This window comes from Periplaneta americana, chromosome 3 (genome assembly GCF_040183065.1).
Source record: "Periplaneta americana isolate PAMFEO1 chromosome 3, P.americana_PAMFEO1_priV1, whole genome shotgun sequence".
In the NCBI taxonomy this organism is placed as follows: domain Eukaryota; kingdom Metazoa; phylum Arthropoda; class Insecta; order Blattodea; family Blattidae; genus Periplaneta; species Periplaneta americana.
In genome coordinates this window covers 102,073,796-102,086,635 of record NC_091119.1, presented here as the reverse complement: position 1 = coordinate 102,086,635, position 12,840 = coordinate 102,073,796, and the positions used below count along the sequence as shown (strand labels likewise).

At 36.3% G+C, this 12,840-nt stretch overlaps 1 protein-coding gene across 8 annotated transcripts in view; it reads right to left on the bottom strand.

Annotated features, from left to right (window-relative positions):
• LOC138696340 (DNA polymerase alpha catalytic subunit-like) overlaps positions 1-12,840 on the bottom strand; it is a 575,659-nt gene that overhangs the window by 481,946 nt on the left and 80,873 nt on the right. For all 8 annotated transcript variants that reach the window (XM_069821156.1, XM_069821155.1, XM_069821153.1 and 5 more), the window contains exon 13: positions 6,764-6,897. The gene's annotated coding sequence lies outside the window, so the exon portion shown is untranslated. The remainder of the gene's footprint in view (positions 1-6,763; positions 6,898-12,840) is intronic.

Below are 12,840 nucleotides of genomic sequence, written 5' to 3'. Positions count from 1 at the left end.
TTTGTTACATTGAACACTGAGCTTTTCGCTGATTAAAACTTTGTGTTTATGTTATTTCGAACACATTTATGAAGAATTTTGCAGCAGTATGTCTGTAAATAATTTTGGTTAGAATTTCAATTCAAACTCTATTAGAGAATTAAAATATTTTATACACTTCAGTTAATTACTGTACTGGCAAATTTACTGTAACAGAATTGAATTTTATCAGTTTTGAAGTCATCATATTACTACTGAGTATACGGGTACCCGATACATTATAATATCCTTATTTACTTAAGCAGAGCATTTAGAATAGAAAGTGTGGTAACTCGGCAAGGGTCTAATGGGACTTTTAAACCCCCTAGTATTGCCACGGCAACTGAGCGAAACATTGGCATGACGATCGTTCTACTATGGAATTAAGAAGATATTTCTTGTGGTGTTCCGGTGATTTTTATTGTGCCGTTTATGTAAGCCTAATTGTTTTGTTTTGATGTAAATCCAATTATACTGTATAATCTGTAAGGAAGAGACGTTTCTTTTATCCACCCAAAGACTAGACTACTTTTCAGAAATGGTGTAGAGCAATTCCACGAACACAGAAAACTGTATGCTCATTCTTATATCTGTGATATCCATTTTTCTGCGGTTTTGATTGTGATTTTTTTTAAATTATGATTTATTTAACGACGCTCGCAACTACAGAGGTTATATCAGCTTCGCCGGTGTGTTGGAATTTTGTCCCACAGGAGTTTTTTTACATGCCAGTAAATCTACTGACATGAGCCTGTCGCATTTAAACACACTTAAATGCCATCGATCTCGGCCGGGATCGAACTCGCAACCTCGAGCATAGAAGGCCAGTGCTATACCAACTGCACTACCGAGGGCAACTTTTGATTGTAAGAGCCGATAAATTTATTATTGCTGATAAAGAAGTGGGACTTCCACGCAAGAACTGGCGACCAAAACCGTATGCCATAACACGTATTTTCCTAAACTTGCCTCGATATCTTAAAAAAAAGAAAAGAAGAGAAAATATCCAACGAAGAGGACAACAATCCTTTCTCATAACATGTACCCTTACCAAATACTATCTGGCTATGACCAATTCAACTGACGCTAAATAACCCAGTAGTTGATACAGCATCGTTAAATATCCGAGTAAAAAATAATTGGATGTGACACCCGAAAATCAGAAGAACATCAAAGCTAATCATGCGATTGTATGCATTTATGTGCCATTACTCCACACCTGAATGCCCAAAATTATGTCTAGTTACATTGACTGTAATTCCTTCCAGTGAATGAACTCCAGACCAGCATTTCAGTTGTTTAGTGTGAGTTTTTCAAAATCGATACATTTTTAGAGTCATAAACTGTAATGGGTTCGAGAAAAGTGAAAATACAAAAGAATTCAAAGGTGAATGAATGACCTTGCAGATACGCTGAACTCAGACACCATCGTCTGCCCTGTACAAAGGATTCTAGCATTACATGATTTTATAAAATATATTACACGTAATTGACAATACAACAAACACGTTTGCCTAAGAAAGAACCCTTGAATTATTTAGAGTGACAATTCAGAGCACTAGCGAAATATATTAATTCTTGTGGGATAGCAGATTTAAATATATTCTGACAGAAAAAATTTAACCAGGATCCTCTAGAGCGACATTTTGGAATTAGAAAATGATTATCTTATGATGATTACCATAGACTTTCTACATCTGAACATTTTTCAATCTATGTGCCGGTTAAAAAATGTGCTATATTAAAGTGCTAATTGTGAACTCCTAATTGAATCCAAGCACCTAGCTTCTACTTCATTAAATATGCATGTTTAATTATTAATTATTTTATTTTTAATAATAGCACTTTAGTCGTAATTAACGTAAAAGTTATTTCGGTAACAAAAGTACAGTATAATTCTACTTTGCATCTAGGCTAGAGCTTAATCTGGTTTACAATTTTATTACATTTGTTTATTACGTTTCCACATCATAAGAGATTTCTAATCGAGCATATGAGAAAGTAACAGATCTCATGGAAAAGTCATTAATTTAATATTCTCCAATAAGTAGCATACAACTACTTAATACAGTGCTACCAAACTGTTTTAATTTTACAAAACACAAAATAACTTAGGTATTTCAAAAGATGAAAACTTACATTAGCATAGACTATAATATCGAAGCTTAATTCATGAGTCTTATTGCACATAATATTTTTTGTTCCTCTGAATTACGTATAAACCAGGTACAACTGCATCTAATGACTAAATAGTAGATAAAAACTATTGGTGAAAATAAAGTGTCTCCTTTATTATATTACATTCTTTCTTGTGTATAAAAACTATGATTTCATGTCAATGCGTATTTTATAATGCCATAAAAATGTTCAGTTTTGCGATGCTGTGCTTTTTTTGCATATTTCTGGTTGAAGCCGGCACAATGTTCCATTTTTCGGTTAATTATTATATTTACTATTCAGGGTTGTGTTATATAACTCACAATTTGTTAATGTAGTAATATTACATTTCTAAAGGAGTAAAATATTGTAACTAAGTACTCTACAATACATTCTTATCTCATGGGTTATTTTTAAAAACCTTTTGCATTCACTTGAATAGCGATTCTGAAACTGGGCACGGAAAACAGGGCTAGCGCCACTTGGCGATGAACCACTGAACTGGAGGAAATAACGTCACTTTCTCTTCTATCCACTCTGACTTAAGTATAATTTGAACAATTATCTAAAGTATTAGAGGATGTCATGAATAGAGACTTCTTACATATTTTGAAGAAAATAATTTGCTTCATGAGCAATACTTTGGTTTTAGGCAGATTTAGACATGGTAAATCAATTGACTTAATGGTAATTTTATAGGTTTTCAATACTGGTATCCTTGAATTAAAACAGAATTCGCTGACTTGTTTATGAGATTTGTGTAAGGCATTTGATCGCTTGCTTCATGATATATTGCTGAAGAAATTTAAATTTTATGGTATAAAGGAAACGAGATTTCCTTAATAGAATGTTTGTTATCTTACGAATAGGTAGTAAGTTGTTGAATTTGAGGGGAAAATACCTTCCCAGTATAGGCCTACTCTTAATGTTCAAGTTATTCAAGGCTCAATTTTGTGTCTCTTTCTTTTTATTGTTGATGTCAATGATTTACCAGCTACATTCCATGGAAAATGTTTATCTTAGCAGACGACGCTACCATTTTGAAAGTTGTTAATGGTGATTTTGATATGAGTAGCACACTTCTATGGAAATATATATATATATTTTTTTTTTATCCAATGCCACCAGGTTGTCTTTTCGACATTTCTGGTCTTCACTCCTGGCCGTGGCTTAGTTGTAACCCACTTCTGAGGTTGGGGCGCCTGGAAGGCGGAGTTACATTACCCCGATGATGTGATAGGGTGATTATGATAATGTGGTGCCAGGAGAGGTTCTCTGGAAATATAGGTTTTATAGGTTTTAGCATTAGGAGTGACATTGAATCTAAAGTGGCTGTAAGGTTACTAGGTTTCTGGATGGATGCTAATATGAAATATATACAAAATTAAAACCTTAATAACAATAACATATTATACAATGCAATATGTTTACCATTTAATAATATTAAATATTTACACAGTACTGTGAAATGTCAAGAATTCATCTACAGAATAGAAAGTGTGAGATATTAAGTAATTTTTTAGTTTTACCTTAAATAATGCAGGGTTCTGGTTATGATTCTTAATGTCTTCAGGAAGACTATTGAAAATTTTTACTGCCATGTAACATACCAGTACTTCCATTTCATAGCATTATAAATATGATATTTATTACATAAGAGGAAATTTATTAAGAAGTATATATAAGGCGTTCAGGGCTAAAGTGAATCAAGTCCATGAGACGTAGTTTTGAGATAATAGGACTTAAAGTTAACTTGCTTTAGTGGATTATCTAATTTGACTAGCAATAATTTTATTGCTTCATTCTCAAATTCTAGATTTATAAAACATAAACAATTGTGATGTTAATTGATGCAATGCTTTGCTGACTTGATCCACTATGGCTCAGAACATCGTGAACAAATAATCTGAGCCAAAAGTGACTGGTGTCACCTACCGGTGAATGCTTGGAATTAAGACTTGATCCATTATTGCTCGGAAAACATCCAACTTCAGATAATCATAAAATGAATTAAACCCAATTTATGAAAATTTGTGACTTGATTCACTTTAGCTCTGAATGCTTCAACTGTTAAGGTCAGAATCTCTAATTTAAAAAAAAAAAAGGTCTATATGATTCTCTAGCCTTTGTTCCAATTATTACCTATTCTAATTGCTCTTTTTGATAATAAGAAAAGGCTGTATTTTTACTATCTGCTGAATTTCCCCAAAAAATATTATTCCATAGGACATAATGGAATGAAATTAGACAAAATATAATGTCTTTAAGATACTGCTGTTGAGAAACTGTTGTAACGACCTAATTGCGAAGAAATATTTAGAAGTAAAATGTGCTAAAAGTCAAAAGGAGAATAACAATGGCACAGGAAGCTTTTAATAGAAAAAGAGCATCTTCTGTGGATCTCTGGAAGTGAAGTGTTTTGTGTGGAGTGCAGTAGAAACATGTATGGGGGCAGAAACATGGCCATTACGATGAAGTGAAGAGAAGTGAATAGAAGCATTTGAAATGTGGATATGGAGAAGGATGGAGCATGTGAAATGGACAGACAGAGTAAGAAACGAAGCTGTGTTGGAAAGAGTGGATGAAGAAAGAATGATTCTGAAACTGATCAGAAAGAGTAAAAGAAATTGGCTGGGTCACTGGCTGAGAAGAAACTTCCTACTGAAGGATGTACTGGAAGGAATGGTAAATGGGAGGAGTTCGGAGCAGAAGAAGATATCAGATGACAGACGACATTAAGATATATGGATCATATGAAGAGACAAAGAGGAAGGCATAAAATAGGAAGGACTGGAGAATGGTGGGTTTGCAGTGAAAGATTTGCCCTTGGACAGAACATTATGTATGAATGAATGAATATGCCAAAGAGATGTGAATAGAGTTATAAGAACAGAGTTTATTCATGCCAGGTTTCAGAGCATGTATAATGAATGAAACAGGTTCGTTTTCTCTCAAATGCTCAAAACCATAACCTAAAAACCCTAAAAACTGAAATCGATATGGTCTTCCTGCTACCATTCCTAAATATGTGCACGATAGTTATATGTATTATAGATCTCACAAGCAGGGAATACCGATGGAAGGATGTGAATCAAACAATGCAGTAAGGAAAAGCAGGAGACAGGAAAGGTCACAAGATAGCGTGAATGATATCCAAGAGTACAGTCGAAAGAGAAATGACATCGATAGAATCAGTCTTGTATTGTGATGGTTACATTACGACTTTAGTTTGTTCCACTGCATGTGAATACGTGTCTTATATCGCACGGTATTATTATTTCATTTGTAAACATATGTTGTTGCCAAGAAACTAGTTTGATTAATTAAAATGTGTCTCAGTGAAACGTACAGCAGAGTTCGTATAGGTTAGTTTCTGTCAGATGCTTTTCCAATTCACTGTGGGCTAAAGCAAGGGGATGCACTATCACCTTTACTTTTTAACTTTGCTCTAGAATATCCCATTAGGAAAGTCCAGGATAACAGAGAGGGTTTGGAATTGAAAGGGTTACATCAGCTGCTTGTCTATGCGGATGACGTGAATATGATAGGAGAAAATTCACAAACGATTAGGGAAAACACGGGAATTTTACTAGAAGCAAGTAAAGAGGTTTGGAAGTAAATCCCGAAAAGACAAAGTATATGATTATGTCTCATGACGAGATTATTGTACGAAATGGAAATATAAAAATTGGAAATTTATCTTTCGAAGAGGTGGAGAAGTTCAAATATCTTGGAGCAACATTAACAAATATAAATGATACCGGGGGGGGGGGAAATTAAACACAGAATAAATATGGGAAATATCTGTTATTATTCGCTTGAGAAGCTTTTAACATCCAGTCCGTTGTCAAAAAATCTGAAAGTTAGAATTTATAAAACAGTTATATTACCGGTTGTTCTTTATGGTTGTAAAACTTGGACTCTCACTTCGAGAGAGGAACATAGGTTAAGGGTGTTTGAAAATAAGGTGATTAGGAAAATATTTGGAGCTAAGAGGGTTGAAGTTACAGGAGAATGGAGAAAGTTACACAACACAGAACTGCATGCATTGTATTCTTCACTTGACATAATAAGGAACATTAAATCCAGACGTTTGAGATGGGCAGGGCATGTAGCACGTATGGGCGAATCCAGAAATGCATATAGATTGTTAGTTGGGAGGCCGGAGGGAAAAAGATCTTTAGGGAGGCCGAGACATAGATGGGAAGATAATATTAAAATGGATTTGAGGGAGGTGGGATATGATGGTAGAGAATGGATTAATCTTGCTCAGGATAGGGACCAATGGCGGGCTTATGTGAGGGCGGCAATGAACCTCCGGGTTCCTTACAAGCCAGTAAGTAAGTAAGTAAACATATGTTGCACGTTTAATTAGCTTCGAATTTTTCTCTTGCCATGTTCCTTATTTCCACAGCGATGTCCTCATCTGTTCATCAAGAGACAGTACTTCCATCGGCTGGCACCTCTCGCCCCCTTGGGGTGCTTAAATACACACGTCAAAACAGACAGCAATGCCACCATTGCTTTTCGGTAATCGTTCCTTGCGCTAGCTATATCTGAGCATCAGTTTAACAGTAATTCAACTTACCGACTGGTGTGACAAAATTATTTCCAGGAGGACTGGCTGGTTCAGCAGCCAATAATAACAGGATGGCTCCTCCTTGTAGCCTGCTATGGTGTGTACCTACATAATGTCCATTGGGCCACTCTGTTGCCTCAAAACTGCAAAAAGAATTGTACAGAAAGCTATTTTTATGTGTAATCAGTGGTGGTGTTCTAATTTTCCAACAAACAGTTCTTTCGCTAATGACCCAAATTTCATAATTTTAATATGAAATAGGCTATGTTAAGTAAAGTAACAATAAGCAGCTATAAATAAAGAGAAATTGCACAGCAACATGCTATTGAAGAATTATGTGTAGAGTTATTCAAAAACTCACAAATGTTGAGAGAAGAGAAATAGAATATTTGCAACATCAACTAGCTTTGAATATCTGACCACATTGACAAATTGAAACATCTGAAAATGCATCTACACATGCACTTACACCCTCTAACTTTTCACTTTCCGAAACATCAACCACTCTATCATCTATTTTACTTTTTTAAGTGTTATTGCTACCGCTACTACTGAAAAAAAACCTAATCAAATGTTTTGACGTTTCATTGCACTACAGCACTATACTGATTGCTCTGTGCAAATAAGAGGAAAGAGATTCAAACATAAGATTCAGTATTACCAATACCATATTCTTAATGAAAAAAAAAAAAAAATATTTCATAAAAATGGAATTAAAAATTGTAGGACAGGAGTAAAAGCAGGAAAATTAAGCACCGTCATTTCCCATAACTATGATCCTGGAACACAACTATGGTCCATGATACAACTATTCAAAGAACATTGTAGAAGTAGATAGCTGCAGTGATTTGACTTCAAACTACAGTATAGAAAAATATATAGATAAATGAGGTACTATGTTATGAAATACAAAATCTGAATGGACCATAGTTGTGTTCCAGTTATGAGAAATGACAGTATCTTATTTATGTACTTAATAGTGTACAGGGTCTTTCATAAGTAACGAGTCTATTGAAAAATTAATTATTTTGGATAATTTTTTTTAAATGATATTCATCCTCACGAGAAAAAACCCTTCCCCATGCCATACAGTCGATGTGGAAACAAACACACCCTCCCCTTGCTGCAAGAGCTACTAAATGAAAGAATGGTTAGTGTTTTAAACCTTGATTAAAACAAATAAATGTAAAACCAGTTTCAATTGTTCACAAATTATGGTGTACAATTTTCAAACTACCTTCCGTTCGCTGAATGCACAAATGTAAGCGACATATCAACTCTTCATGGACTCTGGTGAGCATGTCATGCGTAACCATTTGTATCGTGTGTTCAATTCGTTCCACTAATTCAGGAATGGTGCATGGCTTAGTCGCATAGATAGATCCTTGAGGAATCCCCAGAAAAAAAAAGTCCAAGGCAGTTAAATCAGGTGATCGCGGAGGCCAATGGATTGAGCTTGTTTGGCTGATCCACCTGCCTGGAAACACTTCATCTACAGAGTAAACGCTTAATTTGAGCGATAATGTTTCTAAGTTCAAACCAGGCAGCAATTTTTCTCATCTGCAATAACATTAAGTGGCTGAGTGGCGTTCTATCATTCCAGTCTATCACAACAATGTATATAGGCAGGGCTGTGTGCCATTATCCTGGGCATATAGAAGGCCATGCTCCAGGTCATTTTAAGTTGGCATCAAATGCACTTTACACAAGGATAAGTAGCTTCCTCTGGTGGCAGGGGGAGGGGGTGTTTGTTTTCAAATCGACTGTACGGCATGGGAAGGGTTCTTTCTCGTCAGGATGAACATCATTTCAAAAAATTATCCAAAACAGTTAATTTTTCAATAGACTCGTTACTTATGAAAGACTCTGTATTTTGTAGTAGAAAGTCTATATATTTTTTAAGTTATGTTTTTGATAAGAGGAAGAACGCACTAACATGCATATTGTTGAGTGTTTAACTTTGGTATAATCTTTTATAGAAACAGACCAATTTCTGCATTTTGTTATGTGTTATCTGTCGCAAGGTGATTCACATAAAGGAAAAAAAACACACACACAAAAAAACACGCACAAAAAAACACACACACGCACACACGCACGCGCGCGCGCGCGCGCACGCACACACACACACACACACACACACAAAACACAACAACACACAACACACAACAACACACAACAACACACAACACACAACACACAACACACACACACACACACACACCCCCATCAGGTGTATAATAACAGGTTGTCTTGTATATTTTGTGATGATCACCATGAACTGCCAAGCTTGTAAGCATGTGTCGTAGATCTTAATTTGGTTGTGTCCATTCTCTATCCATCATATCACCTGTGCAGTAGAAGTCTGGCCATATCTCTTCTCTTTTTAGGTGACTTTCTAGTAGATGGTCTGATGAATTGGCGGTAGCAGGCAGTGAGAGTCGCATCCTGAGGTATTCAAGTAGAAAAGTTTCCTTTGCCAGTTCGTAAATCAGCCAGGAAAGTGTAGCCTACATTTCGAGATACCAAGGGCACGGTTCTTGAAACATGCTTTCACTTCCTCTAGGTCTTTGAGAATTAGTTTATACTGTACCAATTAATTCTAGTCTGTAACTGATTATCAGTATAGGGATAATTTTGCAGTGGTGGTGTCCAATGTGGGCATGTGATGGTCTTTATTTCAAACATTGCTTTTGTTGCTACTGCAGTTCTATCCTGTATAAGAATGCAGTATGACGTTGTTGGTTGTAGGGTGATTCCTATGTACTTGAAGGAGTTGACAATCTCAAGTGGTTGATACTAGCACATTATTGAGTCCTCTTTTGCAAGTCGGCCTCCTTTTCTAAAGACCATCTGGACTGTCTTTCTTTCATTAATGCATAAATGATTTTTGTCTGCCCATTCTATCAAAGCATTCAAGGCTCTTTAAAGATCTTGTTTATGTGGCAGTACAAGATCCATATCATCTGTATACATAAGCAAAGTTGTTTTCTCCAAATTTCGCTAAATTATGTTTTTGAACACTACATTTCATTGTTCTATAAGCGCTAATAGCATTGAAACAGAAGGGATAGAGGACTGTCAATGTAATCGCAGATGGGCTTCAAGGTCGCAGACATAATTATCATATTCCTGTTCTAATTGAAATAACAATATAATAATATGATCACTTCGAGCTGTATTGTCTTTATTTTTGCATTATGTTTACTGCAATATTAAAAGCTGGGAAATTTCTTGTTGAATTAATGATCTTCCTTTCTGTAAAGAAGCTTACATTTTCACTTAAAAAATTAACTAGTTCTATGAACAACGACAAATTTAACAAGCAGTTGAGGCAAACCAGCTGAATGACATAAATGTGTGTCATCCATCTTGTAACCCTTAAAATAAAATACAATTCATAAGTACAGCAGGGCCCACAACAATGTGACCTAAAGGGACCAAAGTTGAAATTATGCTTCCGAATTGCTAACTTTACTTTTCTCACTTTCTATTTACGGTCTTCAACATGTTTTTTTTTTTTTTTTAACCTTCCAGTGGTTGCGTACAGACTGTCACTCCACTGAGAACTATTCATATGGTTTTCCCGCGTGCCTGTCATCCCAGTTCCTTCCCAATTTTCATAGCTTTCAACAAAAGACTTCTCGTTATTGCCACAAATTTTAAGCTCTGAACTCGCATTTGTTATTAGTTATTAACAGTTGAACAATGAACTATTGAAGAAATTTATAAATATAGTTTACTAACTTACTACCACAGAAATCAAATAAAACATAAATCTAATAAACATGAATATCATACTCGAATACAAAAGTCTACTTTCCTATTAAATGAGCCTAAATGTCATACAAGTGCAGCACTTAAACATGGTGCTAGTTTCGACCCAAGACTTTATAATAAAATTACATATAATTTTCCAAATTTGAAATATTTTAAAATTGAACCTTTTAAAAAAGAAATTTATAAAATTACTCATGATATACGAGGCCTGTCTAAAAAGTATCCGACCTTAATTTTTCCCGCGTAAAGTTGTGATTCTAAGGCGGCGCCACTGTGCATGGTGGAAGGATGAACTGTAATGCGCATGCTTGAATTTTTTCACCGCATTCGCTTGTGCCAGTCACTGGCTGGTGGTCGCCAAGTAAGGTGCTGTTCTAGGTGTTTGTCGGATTTAGTTTTCTCGCAAGATGACTGAACGAATTGAGCAAAGATACTGCATCAAATTTTGTCAAAAGCTTGGTGATTCTCAAAGTCAAACAATTCGTAAGATTCAGCGGGTGTTTGGGGAAGATGCGATGGGTGTAACACAAATTAAGGAGTGGTTCAACCGATTCAAAGATGGCCGCACATCAGCGGAGAGTGAGCAGCGTTGTGGCAGGCCCCAAACTGCTCGGAGTGCAGCTGTTGTTGAGAGGGTGCGAAATTTGGTGATGGCAGATCGTCGTTTGACCGTGCGGGAGATTGCCAAAGAGGTTGGAGTGAGTAAAGATTCTGCACATGCAATTTTGTGTGATGATTTGAACATGAACCGAGTGGCTGCGAAATTCGTGCCCAAGTTGTTGTCCCCGGAACAAAAAGACCTCCGTCGTGACGTTGCACAGGACCTTCTGGACACCGCCAACACTGATCCTGGGTTTCTGAACACCGTGATAACTGGAGATGAGACATGGGTGTACGGGTACGACCCAGGAACAAAAAGACAGTCGTCGCAATGGAAGCATCCCGAGTCTCCAAGGCCGAAGAAAGCGCGGCAGGTGCGAAGCAAAATCAAGGTGATGCTGACTGTTTTCTTTGATGTCCGTGGAATTGTGCATCACGAATACGCACCGGAAGGACAAATGGTGACAAAGGAGTACTATCACGATGTTCTCTGGCGACTCCGTGATGCAGTTCGGCACAAAAGACCAGACATGTGGACGGCGAACAACTGGCACTTGCATCACGACAACGCCCCCGCACATTCATCCCAATTGATACACACTTTCTTGGCCAAACATGGAATTACAACCGTTCACCAACCTCCCTACTCTCCAGACCTGGCTCCTTGCGACTTCTGGTTGTTTCCAAAATTGAAGACACCACTGAAAGGATCCCGTTTTGAGAGTAGAGAAGCGATAATGCGGAACGCGACGACGGAGCTGAACACCATTCCAAAAGAAGACTTCCAGAGGTGTTTCCGGCAGTGGAAGGATCGGTGGGCTAAGTGTGTGCAAGCACAAGGGGCCTACTTTGAAGGGGATTAGGGTCCCAACCCCGTCAGGTATTTGAAATATTTTTTCTGGCTAAAGGTCGGATACTTTTTAGACAGACCTCGTATAATATTAACAAATGTGTGTATTTTTTACCTTTGTATTTCTGTCGACTATATTCATGTTTTTATTGAATATCATTGGCTTCTGTCTAATTATTAATTTATATTAAATGTGTTTTTTTCTCTCTTTTTCTCTTTCGTCGTCTTTTTTTTTTTGCTCTTGTTTGTTATTTATTGGTTTGAATTAAGTTAATTAGGCCAACTGTATTCAGTAAACTGTCTTTGTAAATTTTATGTTATATTATTGGCTAAAACCACACCGTACACGAGCCTGGGTCTTACGGTAGTGGCTAGAAACATTTTTGTTTTATAATTTTAATTTGTATTCACGTTGTCTACTAGCTAGCTAAATAAAGTAAAGAGTCCGCAGCGATCTGTAATGTCAGTTAAAACTGCAGCAGTTACTATTGTTACAATTAGTCCTAGCTAATGAGTATGTTATTTAGGTATGCTTGTAATTCTATTGGATAATCTAATCTAATCTAATCTAATCTAATCTAATACAATACATTATATACATATTTATATTATGACTCCCATGTGTTGCTGAGACAAAGACGAAACTCGAGATGCATGTAAAAATGTTTTGGCTACATGGATGCGAGCAATATCATACAAAGCATCTCACCTCTTATCGTCCACATAGTTAGACTCTAAGTTGATTTCGCACATCATTTTTTTAAAGATACGGTATATATTTTCCACAAAAATGTTTATCCATAACTTCTTTATGATTGTAAATAAATTTAAACGGTCCTTTTATTTGCTTGCGGAG